This window comes from Geotrypetes seraphini, chromosome 8 (genome assembly GCF_902459505.1).
Source record: "Geotrypetes seraphini chromosome 8, aGeoSer1.1, whole genome shotgun sequence".
Classification (NCBI taxonomy): Eukaryota; Metazoa; Chordata; class Amphibia; order Gymnophiona; family Dermophiidae; genus Geotrypetes; species Geotrypetes seraphini.
Genome location: NC_047091.1, coordinates 47,614,235 through 47,639,913, shown reverse-complemented (window position 1 = coordinate 47,639,913; position 25,679 = coordinate 47,614,235). Strand labels below are relative to the sequence as shown.

The window sequence follows — 25,679 nt, the reverse complement described above, 5'->3', positions numbered from 1 at the left end:
CCATTTATCAATACATGAGGTGGTCGAGTATTGTATAGAAGAGAGTATGGAGGATAACAACATCCACTGAGCTTGTTTGCCAATAAGGGTTGGATACAATGCAATGAGATCTGAGAAGGTATATAATGTGGTATTGTGATAGAGCTGTTGAACCTGCCAAATGCCTAGCTTACTCCAGGATGTCCAATTGAAAGCTCTTTTATTATGTTTAATGACAGGGTTATTCCAGAGGGCCATATTTTTCAGTGCAAAGATGGAATGAGTAGCTTTGCGATCTAGTATACGGAGTGCTGTGGTAATGGCTGGGAATAGTGAGAAGGATTTCAATCTGGAAGGAGTAGACATTGTAGGAATTATATTAATAGGGATTGGAGCGCAGATTGAGATTTCTAGTTCTAGCCAAGAGGGCAGGGGGGAAAGAATTTGGGAGTGAGTAAATGTGATCCATTGTGATCCATATTTAGCAAATGATGCGATTTGATACTTGCGAAAGTCAGGAATGTTCATTCCTCCATACCTCCTGGGAGCCTTTAGCTGGTTTAGAGCTACCCTGGGTTTTTTGTTTCCCCATATAAATTCAGTTATTCGTTTATCAAGCCATTTGTAGAATGAGGGTTTACCAAAATTGGGAAGCATAATTAAGATGTAAGTAATTTGTGGTGCTAAGGTCATTTTGAGGGAGGATATGCGTCCCATCCAGGACAGGTAGAGAGGTTTCCACTTAGAGGTGGAGGCAATAACTAGCTCTTTTAGTTTGGCTATATTTGTATCCATTATAATATCCCTGTCTTTGTGTATATAGATACCTAAATATTTGATAGGAGAGGAGGACCATGCGAATGGAAAGGAAGATAAATCCAGTTGGGATATCTGATTATTGAGAGGAATTATAACAGATTTCTCCCAGTTGACTCTGTAGCCAGAGTACATGGAATAAGTATCCGTAAGTTGTATAAAGGAAGGGAGGGAAGTGATCGGATTTCTAACAAAAAGCATTATATCGTCAGCATATGCCGCAACTTTGAGTTCTCTCGTATCTAGGGGAATTCCTTGCATTGTAGATGTTTGTTTAATTGCTAAAAGGAGAGGTTCTAGGGATAGATTGAAAAGAAGCGGGGAGAGAGGGCAACCCTGTCTAGTTCCTCTTGCTAATGTGATTGGTGAAGAAAGAAATCCATTTAGAAGAATCTTAGAGACCGGGTTCCAGTAAAGGGCTCGAATCCATGCAATAAAAGACTCTCCCAAATTAAACCATCTCAGAACCTGCAACAAGAATCGCCATTCTACCCTATCAAAGGCTTTTTCAGCATCAATAGCGAGTCCTATTACAGGCTCCGAGATGGTCTTAGCATAGTCATTGACAGAATGAAAAATGCGTAGGTTGTCTCCAATATGTCTACGTTTAATAAAACCCATTTGATCAGGTGAAACTAGATAGTCTATAACGTTGTTAAGCCTGATGGATAGGATTTTTGCTAAAATTTTATAATCAGAATTAAGCAGTGAAATTGGTCTATAGTTTTTAGGTAGTGTGCTGTCTCTACCAGGTTTAGGAAATATCACTATATGAGCTTCTGAAAGGTTCCTTTGGAGATCAGGGTATTTTTGAATGAAATTAAAGTAAGCAAGTAGGTGAGGAGAAAGTATTGAGGAAAATGTCCTATAAAATTCACTAGTTATACCATCAGGGCCTGGTGATTTATTGGTGGCGAGGGTTTTGATAATATTTTGGATTTCCTGAATTGTCAAAGGTTCGTCTAAGATTTTTTTAAGATTGGAGGATAGTTCCGGATGATTAATGGAGTTAAGATAATTTGAAATGTCATCAGTTGTGGAGGAAGTTTCTGATTTAAACAATTTAAGATAAAAGTTTTCAAATTCAGTTGCTATTGTTTGCTTATCAGAAGTTAGGGTACCATTTGATGTAGTAATAGAAGTAATATGAGATCGTTTTTTATTTTTTCCTTTGAGGTATTGAGCTAAAGCACGTCCCATTTTGTTGCCTCCGATATAGTGTCCAGATTTTATCAGGAAGATATCATGGTTAGCCAGTTTAGATGCTAAAGAGTTATATTCATATTTTAGCTTTATTAGTTGAGAGTGTAAAATGGTGTTAGACAAATCAGAGGTATATTGTGATTCCAGCCTTTTGATGTCAGCTTCCAATGAAGTGAGACGGAGGCTCGATTGTTTTTTTTTCCAAGCCATTAGACTAATTATTTGTCCTCTCAGTGTAGCTTTATATGCTTCCCAGAGCGTAGTTGGGGAAATATCAGGTGAGGAATTGTGTTGGAAAAATTCCTCAGTAAAAGTATGAAGTGTCTGTATAGCAGATTCATCCGTTAAGATGTAATTATTTAATCTCCAGCTAGGAGAGGGTTTACTTGGACTTTTTAGGTTAATAGATATAGAAACGGGGGCATGGTCTGAAATGAGAATGGGATGTATGGAAGCTTGAGTTACATCTGAAGCTAAGGAAGAAGAGAGTAGAAAATAGTCTAATCTCGTGTATGAATTATGAGGAGCTGAGAAATGTGTGTAATCTCTTTGTGTAGGGTTTAAGAGTCTCCATGGATCTATTAAAGTAAAGTTGAGAATCAATGAATTAATTTCGGTTAAAGTTCTAGTTTTCGCAGGTCTGCATGAGGAGGTTCTGTCTAAGATGTAATCTAGTGGTTGGTTGTGATCTCCTCCAATGATGAGTGGGTGTTGTGAGAAAGGTAATAGGACAGTTTGGAGAGAGCGGTAGAACTCTGGGGAGTCAGAAACAGGGGCATAGACATTCAGTAATGTGAAGCGGAGGTCATATAGTGAGACATGCAGCAAACACCAGCGTCCTTCTAAGTCAGTACTTTGTGAATGTATCACTATAGGTAGAGAGGATTTAATATATGTGGAAACTCCATTCTTTTTTTTAAGTGCAGGAGAAAAGACTGGAGCATTATAGCCCTGCAAAGTGGTTTTCATATTATCAGTATGGGAGAGGTGGGTTTCCTGAATGAAGATAATATCAGGGTTCAGAGATCTTATATAGTTTGACACTTTTTTCCGCTTAATACAGTGGTTAAGACCATTGACATTGAAGGTTAGTATGTGCAGACTAGTCATTTAACAGCATTAATGTGATTATTGTAACGATATTGAGAACATACAAAAGAGTATATTGTTTTTTTTAAAATAATAAGCATTAATGTGTACAGACTCAAGGAGAAAAGCCAATCCTGAACCTGGAAATAACAACAAAATGTCAGACCTATAAAAGGCAAACAGTGCCAGAGGAATGACAAGTTAAAGAAGAGAGAAGAAAATGGGTGGGTTTGAAACCCCATGAGCAGCCTGGTGCAGACTCCTCTCCACGGTGCACGTGTAAGAGAGACTAATAGCTGTAACACGCTCGAACAGTGATATGCAAATTAAGCATAATAATGAATGGTAGATCAACATAACTGAGTCAGTGCATCTTAATAGATTCAATATATAGCTGAAGATCGGCCGGATTCATGTACGTTACAGTTTTGTTGTTGTGAGTAACAAGCATCTTCGCTGGGTAGAGCAAGCCGAATCGGGCTCCTATGTCTTTCAGGTCCTGATGTAATTGTAGAAATAATTTCCTTTTGGCCGCAGTGGTTTTCGCCAAATCAGGCACGAAAAGGATTTTCTTGCCTTGATAAAGAATCTGCTTCTTTTCTTTTGCTGTAGTCAGGATCTGCAAAGTATGTTTGTATCGTAGTAGTTTGGCGACAATAGGCCGTGGCGCTTTTTGGTTTGGAGAAGGCCTGGATGGAACCCTATGTGCGCGTTCCAGTTCCAATGGAGGATCAAAGGTTATACCCAGTAGTGATGGTATCAAGGTATGCAAGAAGGTGATGGTATCCGATCCTTCAGAGGATTCAGGGATTCCAAGGATGCGAATATTTCCCCTTCGGCTTCTATTAGCCAAATCTTCCAGTTCCGTTTGTAGTGTGGCAATATCTTTGTTATGTTGCGGTATGAGCGCTATGTTTATCTCGTGGCAAGTTTTGAAATTCTCCAGAGCATCGATTCTGTGTCGAACATCAGTAAACTGTGCATTTAGCGCTTCAATCTCCGTTTTAATCAGTTGGGATTCTTCAACTTGTTGGGACATGAGATTTTTAAAAGCCCGCATTTCAGTCAAAATAAGGTCAAGCTGCGATTCTACAGAGTTCAGCGGTTGTTTAACGGGCGATGCAACCTCGTGCTTAGGCCTCTTGCCGCTGGTAGGTCCCGTGCCGGTTTGCTCTGTCTTCGGAGGTTTATTTGAAGACATGATGTATAGCTAAATGCAGGTTATATATATAGCGTATTAGCGGTGGTTCAAATCTCAAAGCGTGTTAGAGAAGTTATCGTTTCAACGCACCGTTATGAGGAGAGTTCAGTCGGCACGTCTGGCAGCCATGATCGTCAAGCCACGCCCCTCTTCTTTCTTTCTTTACTCAGGCCTGACAATTGTCCCTTTCTATTCCCTTCCTCCTTCCTTCCTATATCCTTATTGCCCTCTGTGCCTCCTTCCTATGTCCTTGCCTCCTTCCTATGTCCTTAGTGCCCCTTCCCATTTCTTTAATGCCCCTTCTCATTTCCTTAATGCCCTCAGTTCCTCCTTCCCATGTCCTTAGTGCCCCTAGTGCCTCCTTCCCATGTCTTAAGTGCCCTCAGTGCCTCCTTCCTATGTCCCCCTCACTTCCTTCCAGCCTTTGTCCCATCCCCCTCCCCCTAAGCCTACCTGCCTGCCGTGCCAAAGCCTGCCTGCCTGCCTACCTCCCTCCCTCCATGCCGCACCAAAGCCTGCCTGCCTACCTCCCTCCCTCCATGCCACACTAAAACCTTCCTCCCTCCCTGCCATGCCAATTCAACTCCTCCCCAGGTCCATCGCAGCCGCTGCTTCTTGCCGCTCAGAAGCCTTCTTCCCGATGTCAATTCTGACATCGGAGAGGAAATTCTGGGCCAGCTAATCGCCTGGAACTTCCTCTCCGACGTCAGAATTGATGTCGGTAAGAAGGCTTCTGGGAAGCAAGAAGCAGCGGTGGACCGGGGGGGAAGGGGGGGTGTTGAATCGGCACTGGAGGGAGGGAGGCTTTAGAGCAGCAGTGAGGGGAAGCGATTGCCGGTCCGTTGTCCTTGCGCACAGCTTCAGGATGCTTTCCCTGAAAACGGAATAATTTGGCATCCCGAAACGGTGGGTCAGGACAATGGGATGGTTGGTCCAATAACGGAACAGTCCCGTTGAAAACAGGACGTATGGTCACCTTAATCATGACAGGAGCTGCTATGCAGCTAATCATGAAAATTTGGAAAAATTGGGATAACAAATTATAGTTTTTGGTGGGAAACTTTATGCCAAATTTATAAGTTTGAACGTATGAATTTGTTACAATTGGGACACTATAATAAATTCAAACTTTTGTAAGAATTGATCATTAGTAGTTCCCTTTGATTTCTGAATGAGTACTATATACATCCACGAAGGGTGGGTGGGAGGGTGCGGGTGGGGGGGGGGTGTTATGTACTTATTATATCATTTGATTGTAATGAGTGCTGTTTATTATATTAATTGTTGGTTAACCTGTTGCACTTTATGTTGGCGTTTAAAAATGAATAAAGATTTTTTTTAAAAAAACAAAAAACAGAAGACCTGAACAAGGAGGAAAGAAAACCAGCCGTGAGAAAAAAAGAACTGGAAGATAAGTTTTTAGAAAAATAATTTGTGTGCACACATGTTTTGGGACATTTAATTTTCCTTCTTGGTTGAGTACCCGAGTTGCTGGTTTAAGACTGGATTTATGTAAAAAGGGGATGATACAGTTCTAAATTGAGACACTGAAAGCATCAGTCTGAGTTTACTCAGGTGGAGTAATCACAGGGGCTGAAAAAGAAATAAACAAAAAAACATTTCTTTTATTAAAATAGTAGAGTAAATTATTGAAACATAAGAAGACACTTATCTGATATTAATGTGGGTTGGTAAAGTCTAGAGACTGGGGAGCTAGAGGAGAAACAATGAAAAGCACTTAAACACTTTTGTTATATTTTTAAACAATGAACAATTTTAAATAGGATGTTTCAAATAATTTTTAATTAGAAATTTCTAGTTGTTTTTAATTGTGTTTATTATAGTTCGGTGAACTGGATCCAGTTAGGGGTTTTAAAAGAAAAAATATAAGTAACATATTAAAATAAAATTCTTATTCTTCCCCCCACCCCTCCATAGTGCCAGCCGCTTCAGTAACAGCTCCAATGCTCATAGGAATTCTATGAGCTTCGGAGCTGTTACTGCTGCGGCCAGTGCTAAAAAAAATTGCACTACAGTTTTGTAAAAGGGAGGATCTGTGTCATTTATTTATAATACTTTTAATGTAAGAAATTGTCATCCTATTCTTACTTGTACAGCAACTGTAGCTTGCTGTGCTTCCCCATTCCCTTTCCCTATCTATTTGTTCCCACATTCCTTGGAGTGAAAGTACTGACTGAGGTATCAGCCTGGTCAGTGACTGCAACTGTAGTGGGTAAAGTAAGGCTCTGAGGGGTGAGGTTACAATATTACCCTTTAGGACATATGGGACATTAAGTTGGAGTCCGCTCGCATTCTGCCATTTGAGGTTGCAACCTTGTCACTGCAGGCTTTGCTGTGCAGCTCTTACGCAGCTAGGACTTGTCTGATTTGGGTTCAGCAAGCTGCTGATGCCCAGGCAGACTTGGGGACTGCTGCCCATTGCCAAGTATCTTCCCTTGAGAGGGACCTGGCCTACCTAGTTGACTCTTTGCATGATCTGCTTCAGGAAAAACTGACTGATAAATCCTTGTTCATTTTTAGCATTGTAAAAAAAAATCATGATGGAAACACTGCATTTCAATAGCAATATTCTGGCATTTCCTTTATTCCTCACAAGCAAATGCTGCTGTGCCTGCATTCTTTTTTTTCTTTCAAGTTCTGGCAACAGCAGGATCCCAGCCTTTGCACACAGATTGCATTCCATACATGGACACGCTGGCAGTGACAATCAATATGAAACCCAATTTGCTGATGCTGTTCTTAAAGGATCCAGAGCTGGCTAGGGAGCATCCCTTATTAGGTCTGCCTAATTGGACCAGGGGAAGTGGGAAGGAGACAGAAGCATCACTCTGACCTGCTGATCCTGATGTTAAAACTCACTAGAACCCCTGTTGTACGTGATCCTCTGCACCGGTGATTCTCCTCACAATGGCTGCTCCTAATTGTTGACCTCTCTGCTCTCCAGATGCCCTTCATTATCTGACCTCCATTCTCTGTTAGACTAACTCTACAGTAATAATCCATTTGTTCTCTGTTGCTTTTATAGAGTGTTCTCCATTACATGTTTTTGTTTCTGTACTGCAAAGTGTTTTATGCTGTTCTGATCTGCTTTGAGCTCCTCTCATTGGATGGCAGAGAAGTACCTTGAAAGAATACAGATGCTGAACTTACACTAAGCTGGTTTGCTGAGTCCTAAATAGCGTTGCTAGTTATTTGGGTTTTGGTTCTAAATAAAAGGTGGAAACCAGCAGGACTGGCTCAAGAAATAGTAGTGCCCTTAGCCAACATGGTGTGGCAGCGCTCCCCCAATCTCATTGCTTCCAGTGCCCATTCCCTCCTCCTGCTGAGGATTTAGCATCCCTCCCAGTTCAGTCCCTTCCCCCTCCCCCCATCATTGCAGGTCTGGCACTCCTCCTTCACCTCTCTCACTTCTCAGCGGTCCTGTAAATTTTACATCGATCACAGGTGGTGGCAGCAGCAGCAGCATGACAGACTGCCTTTGGCCAGTCCCTGGGTCTTCCCTCTGCTGTGTCCTGCCCATAGGAAATTGTACCAGAAGAGGCAAGATGCAGCAGAGGGAAGACCCAGGGGCTGGCTGAAGGCAGCCTTTCATGCTGCTACTTCTGATGGTGATCATTGAAAACTTTATAGGACTGCGAAGGAGAGCGATAGATGAGGGAGAAGTGCCAGACTCATGAGAGGGGGAAGAGAAAAGGCAAGATACTGTACTGGAGGGGGGGGGGGGGGGGAAAGGAGGATAGAAGAAGAGACTTAACCTGTAGACCAGGTGAGGTCAAAGGCAGAGTATTGTGTCACTCTTAATCACCCCAAATAGTATGTCCAGAGACCCAGTGTTTCAGTGAACTATATTAATATATGGTCTCTAAGGCAGTGTTCTTCAACCACCGGTCCATGGACCAGTGCCGGTCCACAGAAATTTCCTGACGGTCCACAGGGCCAGCACGTGCATCAGGCCCAAAACAGTGTTCTTCAATTACCGGCCCACGGTGCAATTGATGCGGCGGCTTCCAGATGAGGCACAGGACGTGCAAGGTGCAATTAGTACTATTTTGGGGGTGGGGTTTGGGGTGGAGATTGGGTAGAGATGGACGGGGTCTGGCCCACGACTTAGCCCAGTGTTCTTCAACTGCCGGTCCACAGAAATTTCCTGCCGGTCCACAGGGCCAGCATGTACATCAGGCCCAAAACAGTGTTCTTCAATCGCCGGCCCACGGTGCAATTGATGCGGCGTTATCTTCGAGCCAGCTCCCTCTTCCTAATTGATTCGGTGAACAAAGCCACGGGCAATGGCTCCTACGGGCATCCTGTGCCTGAACCGGAAGCCTTCTCTCTGACGTTGCAACGTCAGAGGGAAGGCTTCCAGATGAGGCATGGGACGTGCAAGGTGCATTTAGTACTATTATGGGTGTGGGGTCTGGGGTGGAGATGGGCGGGGTCTGGCCCACGACTTAGCCCAGGGTTCTTCAACCGCTGGTCCACGGACCGATGCCGGTCCACAGAATAATTCTTTTATTTCTGCCGGTCCATAGGTGTAAAAAGGTTGAAAAACACTGCTCTAAGGTATATCTTCATAAGTACTTTCAAAGGTTTATAAACCCCATTAGTGTCTGCTGTATGAAAACAAACTTTCTTCCATACAGACAAGTGACACGCTGAGATCGATAGTATAATTTCTTTATTAGCTCATGTAGTATAAATAGTCATACTCATCTCAGTCTACGCGGGTGGGGACAACACTCCGACATAGAAACTATGTTTCGCCCTAGTCGGGCTTTATCAAGGAAAGCCCCCCCTATAAAGTGCAAACAGCAATTCAAATATTATAAGAAGCAATAAATATACTTTTAAATACCTCAATAGCATTTTATAAAACATTAGCAAATATAGATAGATAGATAAATAAATACCTTACAGCCATACAGCTCATGCTCCCCGCGCTAAATAGTTCAGTCAGCTAGGGAACATGGCCGCTATGTTCTCTCAATTTATATTCTTTCAAACAAATCATGTGATGATGACATAATGTTCATTCGTCCCGCCCCTGGCCAACCAAAAAGAAAAAACCTATCATACTAACGTCATCCACTCTATTTCTGAATTCAAACCCCAGGGTTTCACACAATTTAAATTGTAAATCCATTTTTGTTCTTTAAAATTTAATTTTTCTTGAAAGTTCCCTCCCTCCCACCTAATCTGTATCTGATCTATTACTCTCCAGTGAATGTCAGAGATTTTGTGTTTCATTTCTCGTCAATGTTGGACTAAAGGTGCCTCAAGGGCACCTGTAGTGATCCGTGACTTATGTTCCGTTAGTCTAACATTGATCTTCCGACTCGTTCTGCCTACATAAGTCAGTTTGCAAGGACACTCGATCAGATAAATTACATAAGTACTAATACAGGAAGTATTTGCAGTTGCCTGTACTTTAATACAAAGAAGATCTATCAGGCAACTGCAAATACTTCCTGTATTAGTACTTATGTAATTTATATGATCGAATGTCCTTGCAAACTGACTTATGTAGGCAGAATGAGTCGGAAGATCAATGTTAGACTAACTAGTCTGGCTTGTTTAGTTTTACAATGGGTGTATCGATGTACTCCTCACTGCAGAATGTAGGATGCTGCCTTTTCCTAGGTACACTCTTGTGTGACGTGTGGATTGTTACTAAAAATCATGTTTTTCATACAGATGGGGGGTATGTCAAAAAATGATGGGCTCCGGGTGTCACATATGCTAGGTACGCCACTGGGTACAAGAACCTTTTTTAAAATTATTTTCTTAATAGATCTTCATGAGGAGTTGAGGAATAGCCTAATAGTTAATGCAGGGGGCTGAGAATCAGGGGACCTGGCTCAAATCCCACTACATCTCTTTGTCATTTAAAAAAAAAATAAAAATTATGAGCCTTCCAAGGGTCAGCAAAATGACTACCGCATCTGACTTCAAAAGCCTTCAGGCTTGTAGGTGCTGCATAAGAAGCTTGAAAGCCTGAAGACTGTTGAAGCAGTGTACATTCAGGTATAGTAAATATTTTTCTGTCACTCAAAGATTCACAAAAAAAAAACACAAAACAAGCCACCAGCAGCTAAACTGGGATTTAAACTTGGGTCTGCTGGTTCTCAGCTCACCGCTTTAACCATTAGGTTATTCCTGCACTCCACATGGACTTCTATGTGGCCATTTCATAACACGGATGTTCCTATGCTGCCCCATCCATAACCGGTTTATCCCCCATCTACCTCTCGCATCACTTTGAAATCCCAGGCACCACTTGCACACGTAATGCCTATCTGTTCACCTTCCCCTCCCCGAAAGGCTGTATCTACAAGAGATTCCTTGATAGAACACTGTCATTTCAAGCAGGCAAATGGAATAAATGTCTAACCACCCTCATTTCCAACTCACCCTCCTACCAATCCTTCAGGAAATCAACTAAAACCTATCTCTTTGACAAATTCCTCTGACTCCTTCCTGCCTTGTAACTTCCCTGAAACACTTCCGGACAGATCTAGCTACTCCCGGCTTACCAATGTAACTAGAAATTTTTCTCTGTAACATCGCTGTCTTTGTACAGTCTCTTCCTCTGTAAACCGCTCTGAACTGCTCGTGGTATTGCGGTATACAAAAATAAAGTTATTATTATTATTATTTGGTTGTGTCCGTTTATAAAATGGATATTCATGCTGGATGTCACCAGCACATGACATGCATTTCTCATGTATTTTAGAATAGATTGTACATCAACAGATCCTGTTCTTAAATACTAGAACCACCAGTGATGTACTGACCTGGTTCTTCTTTCAAAAATTCCTTTCCACATAGCTGAGCTATTGGATGCAAATCTTAGGTGTTCTTCAGTATATAAGCTAAATATTCAGAAAAAAGAAGTTGCAATCTCTACAAAATACAGCCATAAGAACATAAGAAATGCCTCTACTGGGTCAGACCTGAGGTCCATCGTGCCCAGCAGTCCGCTCACACGACGGCCCAACAGGTCCAGGACCTGTGCAGTAATCCTCTATCTATACCCCTCTATCCCCTTTTCCAGCAGGAAATTGTCCAATCCCTTCTTGAACCCCAGTACCGTACTCTGCAGCCTGCAGCAAGATCGCGATGTCAGCGATCTTGCGCTGCTTCATGCTGTCCTCCGCCACGGTCCCGCCCCCTCCACTGACGTCAGTGGAGGGGGCGGGTCCACGGCGGAGGACAGCACAAGCAGCTCAAGATCGCTTACATCGCGATCTTGCTGCAGGCTGCTTCTACTCTAAATGGTGCGGGGAGGCCAGAGGGGAAGAACTGGACATCTGGATGGGGGGTGGGGGGGGGGGGCGAGCGGTCCTAAGGGGTGGGGCGGGCAGGCAAGCCTTCAGGGGGAGATGAAGGCCTTAAAGGGGGGGACAAGCCTTCATGGGGGAGACAGGCTTTTGGGGGGGGGACAGGCAGGCAGGCCTTTAAGGGGGGGTACAGGCAGGCAGGCCTTTAAGGGGGGGGACAGGGGGGTGGGATAGGCCTTCAAGGGGGGGGACAGGCCTTCAAGGGGGTGCAGGCCTTCTGGGGGGGTGCAGCCTTCAGGTGGGTGCAGGCCTTCTGGGGGGGGCAGCCTTCAGGGGGGTGCAGGGCTTCAAAGGGGGTGCAGGCCTTAAAGGGGGGGACATGCCTTCATGGGGGAGACAGGCTTTCGGGGGGGTGACAGGCAGGCAGGCCTTCAAGGGGTGACAGGCAGGCAGGCCTTTAAGGGGGGGACAGGGGGTGGGACAGGCCTTCAAGGAGGTGCAGGCCTTCTGGGGGGGTGCAGCCTTTGGGGGGGTGCAGGCCTTCAAGGGGAGGGACAAGCCTTCAGGGGGAGATGCAGGCCTTAAAGGGGGGGACAAGCCTTCATGAGGGGAGACAGGCTTTCAGGGGGGGACAGGCAGGCAGGCCTTCAAGGGGGACGACAGGCAGGCAGGCCTTTAAGGGGGGGGACAGGGGGGTGGGATAGGCCTTCAAGGGGGGGGGACAGGCCTTCAAGGGGGTGCAGGCCTTCTGGGGGGGCAGCCTTCTGGTGGGTGCAGGGCTTCAAAGGGGGTGCAGGCCTTAAAGGGGGGGACATGCCTTCATGGGGGAGACAGGCTTTCGGGGGGGTGACAGGCAGGCAGGCCTTTAAGGGGGGGACAGGGGGTGGGACTGGCCTTCAAGGGGGGGACAGGCCTTCAAGGAGGTGCAGGCCTTCTGGGGGGGTGCAGCCTTCGGGGGGTGCATGCCTTCAAGGGGAGGGACAAGCCTTCAGGGGGAGATGCAGGCCTTAAAGGGGGGACAGGCAGGCAGGCCTTCAAGGGGGGGACAGGCAGGCAGGCCTTTAAGGGGGGGACAGGGGGGTGGGACAGGCCTTCAAGGGGGAACAGGCTTTCAAGGGGGTGCAGGCCTTCGGGGGGGGGTGCAGGCCTTCTGGAGGGTACAGCCTTCAGGGGGGTGCAGGCCTTCAAGGGGGGTACAGGCCTTAAAGGGGGGGACATGCCTTCATGGGGAGAGACAGGCTTTCAGGGGGGACAGGCAGGCAGGCCTTCAAGGGGGGGACAGGCCTTCAAGGGGGTGCAGGCCTTCAAGGGGGGTGCAGGCCTTCAAGGGGGGGGGGACAGGCCTTTGGGGAAGGGAGTGTTCAAAGAGATGTGCATATGCCAGACTTTGGGGGGGGGAAGAAATAATGGGTCTGAGTCCAGTCGGCTTCATAGTGCCCAGTTTTGTACAGCAGGCAGAGATATTGCGAACATCATTAAGGAAAACTGGAATATTATTAGAACAAGTCCTCAGTTTACTAACACTGAGTTGCAAATCGCCTTTTCAAGAGGCAAAAATTTAAAAGAGATTCTTTCTCCAGCAGTACATTTACCTACAACTGTTTCAAATCCTGTACCTAATGGATTTTATAAATGTGGTAAATGCAATATGTGTCAGATCACTCTACCTGCAAAAGAATTTACTAGTCCCAAGGATGGTAAGATTTATAAGATCCAACATTTTCTCACCTGCTCCTCTGACCACATAGTATATGCCATCATTTGTCCGTGTGGCATGTGGTATGTTGGCATGTCCACAAGATCGTTTAAAACAAGACTTAGTGAACACAAGTCTAATTTAAAATGTGGCAGAATGACAGCACCAATAGTGGAACATTGTGTACAATTACAACACAGATTCCTGGATCTTAGAGCTTTCTGTTTCAATAAGGTCATACTTAACAGAAGAGGAGGAGACCGAAAAAGATTGCTTTTACAACAAGAGTCCCGATGGATTTTTAAACTGGGCACTATGAAGCCGACTGGACTCAACAGCATAGTCGAGTGGAATTCCTTCTTTTAGAATCTAATCTAAGTACACATCTTAAGAATGATATAAGTCTAGTTCTCACTTTTCCCACGATAAATTTACATTTTTGAGCTTTTAAACACTTAGCTTGAATAGCGCATGAATCTTATGAATAATTAGTACCTTTAAAAGCGCATGCGTGGCGTTTTCACTCTGCAAACGCCATTTTCAATTTAGAACAGAAAGCTGCGAATCAAGCTGCCCAGTAAGTACCGCCGTTTAATTAATTATTATTTCTAAGAGTATTAGTATGATAATAACATACTTTCACCATATTTATTCTAGTAATTTACCACGACCCCTGATGAAGCCGAAGGACCGGCGAAACGGGTCCCGTTGGGCACAGACAACGCTTTAAGATAAGTGCTGTCTCTATTCTTAAAGTTTATACTAGAAGATTTTATTAATATGCACTAGTTTTGCACTTTATATAACAAGCAGAACCCGATGAAAGATAACCACTAACCTGTTGAAGCTGTTTAAAAGCCTTCATTGATGAAGAACAGCACAGGTATCTGAGGGCACTGCTGAAAAATACTCTATGCTCACAAGTCTTTACTTTTGATACATATATGAGGTTCAATAAAAGAAAATTTTCACTGCCTGTTTCTATTATGACCATTTATTCAGTTTCATGGTTATTACAAAAAATATTTTTTTACATAGGAGGGGAGGGGGGTGTCAAAAAATTATGGGCCCTGGGTGCCAAATACCCTAGGTACGCCACTGCCTCTTGTTCTTTTATTATTTGAAAGTTTGAAGAATCTGTCCCTCTCTACTCTCTCTATGCCCTTCATGATCTTGTAAGTCTCTATCATATCCCCTCTAAGTCTTCTCTTCTCCAGGGAAGAGTCCCAGTTTTTCCAATCTCTCAGCGTATGAAAGGTTTTCCAAACCTTTTATCAGACGCGTCGCTCTCCTCTGAACCCTCTCGAGTATCGCCATATCCTTCTTAAGGTACGGCGACCAATATTGGACACAGTACTCCAGATGCGGACGCACCATCACCCGAAACAACGGCAGGATAACTTCTTTCCTTCTGGTTGTAATACCTTTCTTGATGATGCCTAGCATTTTATTTGCCTTCTTAGTGGCCGCTGCGCACTGTGCCGTCAGCTTCATTGTCAAGTCCACCATTACCCCCAAGTCCCTTTCTTGGATACTCTCATTTAAAAACATCCCTCCCATCGTATAGTTGTACCTTGGGTTTCTGTTTCCCACATGTAATTTCTCAACATTGAACTTCATCTGCCATCTAGTCGCCCATTCCCCTAGTTTGTTCAAGTCCCTTTGCAGTTCTTCACAGCCATCATACTTCTTTGTCATGCATACCAATACGATCATATTTTGCCACTTTCCTAAAATATTACTGACTCCCAGTTGAACAGCGACTAAGGGCTCCTTTTACTAAGCCGCACTAGCGGTTTAACGCCCGTAATAGCGTGCGCTAAACTGCCGGATGCGCTAACCGCTACCGCCTCCTCTAGAGCAGGCGGTAGTTTTTGGCCAGTGCGAGGGTTAACGTGTGATGAAAAGTCGTGCGCGTTAACCCCGCTAGCGCAGCTTGATAAAAGGAGCCCTAAACCTTTAACGCACTCTTGAGTAGGGTTACCTTTATATCTCACCTTACTCTCCAGCACGGTCCCTGAGATTTCGCATTGCTCTTCCAGACCCGAAACAAGCACAACTGGAGTTCATTAGACATGCAGCATTTTTCTTTATTGCCTCTTCATTTTGAAATTCTCAACCACTATCTATAAGAAAAGAACTAAACGTTAAGAAATTTAAATCAGCATTGAAATTGTGGCTGCACCAACAAGCTTTCAACTTAGATAAGATTAGTGTTAATCCCCGAGCTCACTGTACCACCACCCTACTTCCCTCTTCACCCTCAACTCTCATTTTACCCTCTCTATGCTAAAATTTAAATTATGATTGATTTGGTGTGAATGTATCTTTCCTGTCAAAAATTGCATTTCTTTTCTTGGTTCCTATTGATTTTAGATATGTACAGTACACCGCTTTGACCTGCAAGTTAGCAAAGGCGGTATAGAAAAAGTCCATAGTCTGTTATTAAGACATGGGGAAGTGTCTGCTTGCCCTGGATCGGTAGCATGGAATGTTGCTACTCTTTGGTTTTGACCAGGTACTAGTGACCTGGATTGGCTACCATGCCTGATTTTAAGGCCAAATGGGATAGACACGTGGGATCTATTCACAGAGAAAGGTAGGGGAGGGTCATAAGAACATAAGAACATAAGCAATGCCTCTGCTGGGTCAGACCTGAGGTCCATCATGCCCAGCAGTCCGCTCACGCGGCGGCCCAACAGGTCCAGGACCTGTGCAGTAATCCTCTATTTATACCCCTCTATCCCCTTTTCCAGCAGGAAATTGTCCAATCCTTTCTTAAACCCCTGTACTGTACTCTGCCCTATTACTCCCTCTGGAAGCGCATTCCAGGTGTCCACCACTCGTTGGGTAAAGAAGAACTTCCTAGCATTCGTTTTAAATCTGTCCCCTTTCAACTTTTCCAAGTGTCCTCTTGTTCTTTTATTTTTCGAAAGTTTGAAGAATCTGTCCTTCTCTACTCTCTCTATGCCCTTCATGATCTTATAAGTCTCTATCATATCCCCTCTAAGTCTCCTCTTCTCCAGGGAAAAGAGACCCAGTTTCTCCAATCTCTCAGCGTATGAGAGGTTTTCCATCCCTTTTATCAAGCGTGTCGCTCTCCTCTGAACCCTCTCGAGTAACGCCATATCCTTCCTAAGGTACGGAGACCAATATTGGACGCAGTATTCCAGATGCGGGCGCACCATCGCCCGATACAATGGCAGGATAACTTCTTTTGTCCTTGTTGTAATACCCTTCTTGATTATGCCTAGCATTCTATTTGCTTTCTTAGCGGCTGTTGCGCACTGTGCCGTCGGCTTCATTGTCATGTCCACCATTACCCCCAAGTCCCTTTCTTGGTTGCTCTCATTCAATAATATCCCTCCCATCGTATAGTTGTACCTCGGGTTTCTGTTTCCAACATGCAATACTTTACATTTCTCAACGTTGAACTTCATCTGCCATCTCGCCGCCCATTCCCCCAATTTGTTCAAGTCCCTTTGCAATTCTTCGCATTCCTCTTTAGTCCCAGCTCCACTAAATAGTTTTGTATCGTCCGCAAATTTTATTATCTCACACTTCGTGCCTGTTTCTAGATCATTTATGAATATATTAAATAGCAGCGGCCCGAGCACTGAGCCCTGCGGAACACCACTCGTGACCCCCATCCAGTCCGAGTAGTGGCCCTTCACCCCTACCCTCTGTTTCCTACCCGCCAACCAGTTTCTGATCCATCTATGTACGTCTCCGTCCACTCCATGGTTCTTCAGTTTCCGGAGTAGACGTTCGTGAGGCACCTTGTCAAAGGCTTTTTGGAAATCAAGGTATATGATGTCTATGGGGTCTCCTCTGTCCATCCGTTTGTTAATTCCTTCGAAGAAGTGCAATAAGTTCGTTAGGCACGATCTCCCCCTGCAGAAACCATGTTGGGTTGTTTTCAAAAGTTCGTTTCTTTCCAGATGTTCATCGATGTGTTCTTTAATCAGTGCTTCCGTCAGTTTCCCCGGAACCGAAGTCAAACTCACTGGTCTGTAGTTTCCCGGGTCACCTCTTGATCCCTTTTTAAAGATGGGCGTGACATTGGCTATCTTCCAATCCTCCGGGATCATGCCTGTTTTCAAGGATAGGTTGCAAATTTGCTGCAGTAGTTCCGCTATCTCCTCCTTTAATTCCTTCAGAACCCTGGGATGGATTCCGTCCGGACCCGGGGATTTGTCAGTTTTAAGTTTTTCTATCTGCCTGTGTACATCATCAAGGCTCACTTCCATGGATGTTAATTTTTCTGCTTGATTTCCATTGAATATTTGTTCAGGTTCCGGTATGTTGGTTGTGTCTTCGTTTGTAAATACAGACGAGAAGAACATGTTGAGTCTTTCTGCGACTTCTTTCTCCTCCTTCACCGCTCCCTTCCTGTCTCCTTCGTCCAGCGGTCCTACCTCCTCCCTAGCTGGCTGTTTCCCTTTAACATATCTGAAGAACGGTTTGAAATTTCGTGCCTCCCTGGCTAGCCTCTCTTCATACTCTCTTTTGGCTTTTCGAACCACACGGTGACATTCTTTTTGATACTTCCTGTGCTCCTTCTGGTTCCCTTCAGTTTTGTCCTTTTTCCATTCCCTGAATGAATTTTTCTTATTGCCTATCGCTTCCTTCACTATTTTAGTCATCCATACTGGGTCTTTTGTTCGACCCTTTTTGCACCCCTTTCTGAATCTGGGGATGTGCAGATTTTGTGCCTCGCTCACTGTGTCTTTGAAAAAAGACCAGGCATGTTCTACTGTTTGCCATTTTTTGGAAGTGTTCCTAAGTTTCTTCCTTACCATTTCCCTCATTGCTTCATAGTTTCCTTTCCTGAAGTTGGGTGGGCAGACTAGATGGACCGTGGCCCTTATCTGCCGTCTATTTCTATGTTTCTATGTTAAACAAAAGCCTCTCAAGGTAACTTCAATGGCACTTTAGGAAAATTTATTAATCAAAGACTGGTGCTTCTCCAGTGCTTCAACTGTAGCTCCCCAAAGCATATTATTTTTAATCGCTGCAGCGTCAGCCACTTGCAATGCAGTCATTTTTGTATTACAGTCCTCTGAGGTATGCTTTAAAGCTTCCATTTCCAATATATTGGCAAAAATTTTAGTCTCATAAATAACAACTGTCTCTGTTATAGCATTTAATTTGGGACTCAGAGCCGGTCAAAGTTCAACAATTGCATTCCAAATAGATTTTAAAAAATAAACTGCTCTAGACACTGTAAAGCAGAGTCTGCTGTTGACTGACCTTCTCCTTGTGCAAGAACTCCAGAGAGATCAGAAATAGAAGCAAGAAATGAAGGAGAATTTCCTTCCATGTTCCAAGCTGTGCCAGCTTGTATTTATCTTGGCACAGAACACAGAATCTCAGCACCTGCAGAATCTGCTCTGATCTCCATACCTCATAGCTGACCACTGAAAATCCCGTTGGCATTTGATTGGTCTGCCCTCACATTTCTAGGAGAGGAAATTCTCAGTTGTAATGGAGGTGCTTGCCAGTCTGGGCTGGCTTAATACTGTATTTGTCTCCACAAAGCATTCCAGTCCTCCTGTCTCTGGACTAAATCCAATCAATAATAGCTCCCTGGATCCTAGTGCTTGAGTCCCTCTGGTGTCTTCGAATGCACCCATAAGGCCAAAACCAGAAGTAATTGGGGTCTGAGAGGAAAAGACTCTGATTTTGCCTCTCTGCTCATTAAAAAAAAAATAAAAAAAAGCAGCAGAACACTGCTGAGCATCCTGCTGCTATCTTAGATCCCTTGGTCATATTATGATCATTATTGCCAAGGAACCCTAACAAAGTTACCTCCTTACACCAAGACCTACATTTCACTAAGGACTAGAAAGATTCCTCTATCAGTTCCTGGACCAGCTGCTCCATGAAGCAGTCATGTAGTCTTTTTATCTCCCTAGCATTTCCTAATGCTACATCCAGTCAGTATTAGGGTGAATTAAATCAGGGATTTGGAGTAATTTGGATGTGATTCTGATGATCATAATCAATACAATACAATGCATAGATAACACAGGCCAACAACAATAACAAAAAATTTTGGTACCTTGGGTTTATGACCTGTGCCTGAGATTATTTGGGATGATGATTCAGAAAATTGCATTGAATAAACCACATCAGCTCTAGTTTCTTATATATGGTTATGGAATAGTAGATGTTCCGCCACTTATTTCTGTCAAATGGGATGATCAGTAACACTCAGAAAAGCACACATACAATATAAAGCATAAACAATAACACTTTATTATATATATATATATAAGAATTAAATAACTTCACCGTAATTCCAGGCATCGACCTCCTTCACAATTGGGAACCCCTGCAGCAATTGATAGGTGGGAAGAAAAACGGGAGACTGTCCCTTTTAGGCGTCTTGGATTCTAAGGTTAGAGGCAAGTCCCGTCTTTTATATTGGGTGAAAAGCTGGAAAAGCTGCTGGGTTCTTAGTAAAGCATAAACAGCTGGTCTTGCTCTTTTGTTCTCTGTTTTGACAACACCTAGGTTAAGGAGGTGTTTCAGTTCACTGTCCCTTTGATGCTATCGGGCGACACGCAGGCAAAAGGAAGTCAGAGAAGCAGACTTTTTGCAGGAACCATCTGGTTTTACTGTCCTTTGAAGATCAAGGAGGTCAGGATGTCAGATAAGCAAGCTTATTGCAGAAACCATCTGGTTTTACTGTCCTTTGAAGATCAAGGAGGTCAGGATGTCAGATAAACAGACTTTACTGTCCTTTTGGGGTTGTCAAGGTAACACTCAGGACAAGGAGGTCAGATAAGCAGACTTTCAGATAAGCAGACTTGAGGATACATGTCAGTAATATGCTGAACATGTCAGTAATATGCTGAGGCATAACAGTAGATATGCCTTTGGAATAGCAGAGCCAAACATGAACATTGGGCAAAAAAAGATTGGCCTCCGAGGGAATATATGGTAGTTGGAGGACAAAATGTAATCAATGAGCCTTTGGTAGCATGAGATAGAATCATACTGCCACCACTACATATAAAGCTGGGCCCGATGAAACAGTTTGTAAAGTCTATGAATAAAGACAGTTCGTACATTGAATACATAGTGCATATGTTACCTAGACTTATCATAGAAAAACTGAACAGGAATTTTCGATGGTCCACAGATTAGACGACTTGTACATAGAAACATGATGGCAAATAAAGGCCAAATGGTCTGTCTAGTCTTTCCATTCACAGCAACCATTATCTCTTCCTCTCTCTAAAACAGGGGTATCAAAGTCCCTCCTCGAGGGCCGTAATCCAGTCGGGTTTTCAGGATATCCTCAATGAATATGCATTCAATACTGCTAACGGACGTATTCAAATACAAATCTTCCCCTATTTTTTGTTTAACCAAATGTATGTTATGTGGTTAAACAAAAAAATAGGGGAAGATTTATATTTGAATACATCCGTTAGCAGTATTGATTGGGATTCCAAGCAATATAGGACAATGGCAACAGTGGCCTGGGTTTCAAAATCGGGTCTCCCGACAAAAAGGATAGCTGAGCTTTTGGGAGGAAACAGATTATTTCAGGAGGGGGATAATGAAGTAGGGCAAACAGTGGATTAGATTGGGGTAGAGAAACTGAATAAGTACCTGATCAGGACAGAAGTGCATTTTGCAGCATTAGTTGAATATTGTCATTTGCAGAGAGTCCTTTGTGCTTTCCGCATTAATAAGGAACCTAGGTTCCTTGATAATGCAGAATATGTGGAAAGGTGGAATGCAGTATTAACACAATGTTCACTAGGTCTCATGCTACTGACAATTGATGTGTTGGATAAAAAGACTCAAGAAGCTAGGTCTATGTTAAATGACCAGCTAGCACAGATTAAAGACTTACGGTAATGGTTGAAGATGAGTATGAACAACAGTTGGTGAAGTTTACCCAGCAAATGGAAAAATACAAGGGGGAGATAAAACAACAAAAGCTTAGTAAGTTTAAGCGGGATCAGCATGACTACACAAAAAGTTATGTATATCAGTGAACTAATAAAAATCACAGGTCATGGAGGAAACAACAAGTAGGAAAGAAAGTTATGTACATTAATTCTTTAAGTGCGTCTTTGGTAGAGGAGGTGCATACTAGTGGAGTAACCAGTGAAGCCTCGGTGAATGAGCAGGGACAGTCTTTGCCTGGGGATTTTTTTACGAATTCCGGACAGGGTGAATCAGAAGGAAATACTGACCCAATCCAAACCAGTCAGACCGCGCCAACAGGTACGGAACCAATAAATATTTTAAATCTATCTCATCGAGAGGTGTCCTCTATTGAACAATTGGTATTACAGTTAGGGTTATCATTTGTTCCAACGCATCATTATGATGCTTTTATGACCCGGTCGTATTTATATAAGTTTTTTCAGAAATTGAGACTTTGGGTTCATTTTGGAAGTATTGAGTCTGAAGAAGAGCAGGGTAGTGAGCCCCTATTTACCGATAAATATAGAGTTAAATCAATGTGGTTACTCCCGGGGGTGAATGACCCGATTGTGGAAACTTTTCAAAGAAAAATTTTGCATGAGCTTGAGGGGATTGAGGCCAGTGCCATTAGCACTCATTTTAATTTGTCCAGAGCACAGTGGGAAGCCTTAAATATGCTACAGAGGGATACCAACATTGTAATAATCAGGGCAGATAAGGGAGGGGCTGTTGTGATTTTGGATAAATCTGCATATGATCAGGAAGCATACTGTCAACTGTCAGATACTGAGTATTATCGCAAGTTGCCGCAGGGCAATCCTATTATAGTACTAGGGCTGCGAGTGGCAGCAAGTTTACAGTTGGCATAGGAAGATGGAGTTATTTCTTTGAAGGAGTATAGGTATCTAATGGTGCAATACCCTCGTTCTCCAAACATTTACTTTATACCAAAAGTGCATAAGAGTCTAACAGCACCCCCAGGGAGAACCATAGCTTCCAGCAAAGGGTCACTATTCCAGCCCCTGTCTCAGTTCTTGGACTTTTATTTACAAGACTTAGTGCATCAGATTCCCTCATTTATTGAAGATTCCACTCATTTGATACAAAATTTAAGTCAAACAACAATGGAGGGAGTGACGGCTCTTGTAACTTTGGACGTGAAAGCTCTGTATACAAATATGCCTCAATTGGAAGCTATTAAATTGGTGAAAGAAGAAACAAATAAGTTGGACATATCAGAGGGTTTAAAAACATTTTTGGGACATGTGGGTGAACTGATTGTCAGTTGCAATTATTTTGAATTTAATGGAGAATATTATTTACAAGCAAAAGGGGTGGCAATGGGTGCGACAGTTGCCCCGTCCATTGTGTGCCTGTATATGGCGAAATTTGAATGATTGCACATTTGGAATTTGGTTTACCATCAGGACATCGTGGCCTGGAGGAAATTCATAGATGATATTCTTTTGATATGGTCAGGAACTCCTGCAAGATTACAGGAGATCTTGCAATATTTGGAAGAGTGTGATGCCAACATGTCATTCCAGGCCACGGTGTCAGATTGTGTGATTGAATTTTTGGATCTTAAGATCAGGGTCATTGACGGTCAGTTCACCACTTCAATATTTAGAAATCCCACGGACCGCAACACGATATTACATTATGCAAGTTGTCATCCCCCAAATTAAAAAAATAGCGTTCCAGTAGGACAACTTTTGAGGCTAAAAAGGTTGTGTTTGGATCCCCGAGAGTTTGACCGTCAAGCTTATCAAATGAGTGGGAGGTTTCTGAACCGGAGGTATCCCCGGAGAGTGGTTAACAAAGTTGTGAAATGTACTGTACTGTGCTTGGGTTCCAACTGCCAAAATTTCTGTTAAGACTTACTCTAGCCCATCTACACCCTCCCAGCCATTAAAGCCCTCTCCAGCCCATCCTCCACCAAACGGCCATAAACAGACACAGACCATGCAAGTCTGCCCAGTACTGGCCTTAGTTTGACTGTTATTGTGCTCTGGTCGGAATAGAGAGCAAAGGGTGACATGTGTACTACCTTATTCCCCTCAGGCTCAGTTGATTCATAAGGTTATCCATGACAATTGAGATATCCTCTGTTTACATCTGGGTTTATGTGATCTGCCTCAGTTTGCGTTCACTCGTGGATGCAGTCTAACGGAGACTTTCTCCACTTATAGACGCGGTACTACTGCTAGGGATGCCAGGGTTGGTCAATTTAAATGCAGTGGATACATTTATTGTGATTATGTGCTGGTTTGTGATCTGGTAGTTGTCCTATCTACTGGGAGAGAATTATGGTTAAAATCTTATGCGGATTGCAACACGTCTCAAGTAGTCTATGGGATTAAATGCCCGTGTGGGCATTGGCCACACTAAAAGAAAAATCAAATTACATATTGCCCAGAATTTGAGCAATATTAGGTTGGTAAAACAGGAGACCCCACTGGTTACCCACTGGCAGGCAGCTCAACATAGAGTAGAGGATTTACGATTTGTAGTGTTGCTGTAGGTACATCTCCCTAGGGGGGGTAATATATCCGAGATTTTACCACGGAAAGAACAGAAGTTTATTTTTCAATGGGGAACTACAGAACCAATGGAATTGAATAAAGAGGTAGAGTGGCACTCCTTGTGAGTCCACTGATTGGATTAACTAGGTACTGGGAGGAGGGATTAAGCAGCATAAGAGCATAAGGTTGTCAGGTCTTGTAGTTCAGTTTATTCCTTCCAGAGGGGAGACGTGGTTTTTGAGCCTAAGCTGCAGTTGCTGTATGATTAACAAATGTGGATTACAGGTATGTGTTATACTGATATAATTTTGAAAAGAAAGAGTGGTATTTGATATATAAGTTAAGGTTAGCATGATAGTGGAATGATGTTTATCTTGTAGAGAGAAAAATACAGTGAGAACCTGAAGCGGCTTCAGTTCCTGAGGATGCCTGTGTGGCGAAACCCAAGATTGTGTTGGGCTGGCTTAAACATTCTGTCAGGTGTTATTCAAGAGAGAACAAGATCTTATCATGAAAGCAGGAGTTTAATCCATGAAGCACCAGTTTGGCAAGGACATTTTAAATAAAACACTGGACAATGTGGAACTGATTATCCAGGTTTTCGGGGCATCAAGGGCATTTGTCTGGGTTGTCTGTTGAAATAGGTGTTTGTTATAAGTCAGAGGGTGGTATATTTAATATATTTATAATATTTATGAAAAAAGTAAGGTTGATTAATAAATTATTAATGCTGTGTGCATATATGTATTAGTTTTTCTCTTCTTCTAAATGTATGTTATGCAATGAATATGCATGAGATCTATTAGCATACAATGAAAGCAATGCATACAAATAAATCTCATGCATATTTGAGGAGGTACTTTGACACCCCTGCTCTAAAAGATCCCATGTGCCTATCCCACACCTTCTTGAATTCAGGCAACAGTCTCTGTCCCCACCACTTCTTCCATGCATCTACCACCCTTTCTGTAAAAAAAAGTATTTCCTTAGATTACTCCTGATCCTATCATCTCTTAACTTCATTCTATGCCCTCATTCCAGAGCTTCCTTTCAAATGAGACTCGACTCATGTGCATTTATGCCACAAAGGTATTTAAATATCTCTATCAAATCTCCCCTTTCCTCTAAAGCAGTGGTCTCAAACTCAAACCCTTTGCGGGGCCACATTTTGGATTTGTAGGTACTTGGAGGGCTGCAGAAAAAAATAGTTAATGTCTTATTAAAGAAATGACAATTTTGCATGAGGTTAAACTCTTTATAGTTTATAAAACTTTCCTTTAACAGTTAAAAGGAAAGATATATAAACTATAAAGAGTTTTACCTTATGCAAAATTGTCATTTCTTTAATAAGACATTAACTATTTTTTCTGCGGCTCTCCAAGTACTCTATTTTTTCTGCAGCACTCACATTTAAAGTTTAATATCTTTTCTTTCTCAAAACTGGCACATTTCAATCACTAAATTGAAAATAAAATCATTTTCCTACCTTTGTTTGGTAATTTCATCAGTCTCTGGTTGCACTTTATTCTTCTGACTGTGCATCCAATATTTCTTCCCTTCTTTCAGCCTCCTGTATGCTTCCTCTCCTCCAGACCTCATTCCTTCCCCCAACTTTTTCTTTTCATTCTCTGTCTGTCTTTCTCTGATTCCGTGTCCCATTTTTTGCTTTGTTTCTGGCTCCCTGTCCCCCCCCCTTCTTTCTTTCTTCCTTCCTGCCCTCCCCCATGCCACTGCCGCCGGGGAATAGGCTGCTGCTGCTACCGCCATCGGGAACAGGCCGAGATCTCCATGCTTCTATTCTCCATGGGGCCGACCAACTCTCACCGCTCAACATCAATTCTAATGTCGAAAAGGACGTTCCGGGCAGCCAGGCAGCGATTGGCTAGCCAGAACATCCTCTCGACGTCAGAATTGACGTC

General features: G+C 43.2%; 1 long non-coding RNA gene across 1 annotated transcript in view; it reads right to left on the bottom strand.

Moving 5' to 3' along the window:
• The window catches only part of LOC117366186, a 181,009-nt gene that overhangs the window by 889 nt on the left and 154,441 nt on the right, over nt 1-25,679 (bottom strand). The window contains exon 2 of the long non-coding RNA XR_004540507.1: nt 15,280-15,408. This is a non-coding gene — a long non-coding RNA (uncharacterized LOC117366186). The remainder of the gene's footprint in view (nt 1-15,279; nt 15,409-25,679) is intronic.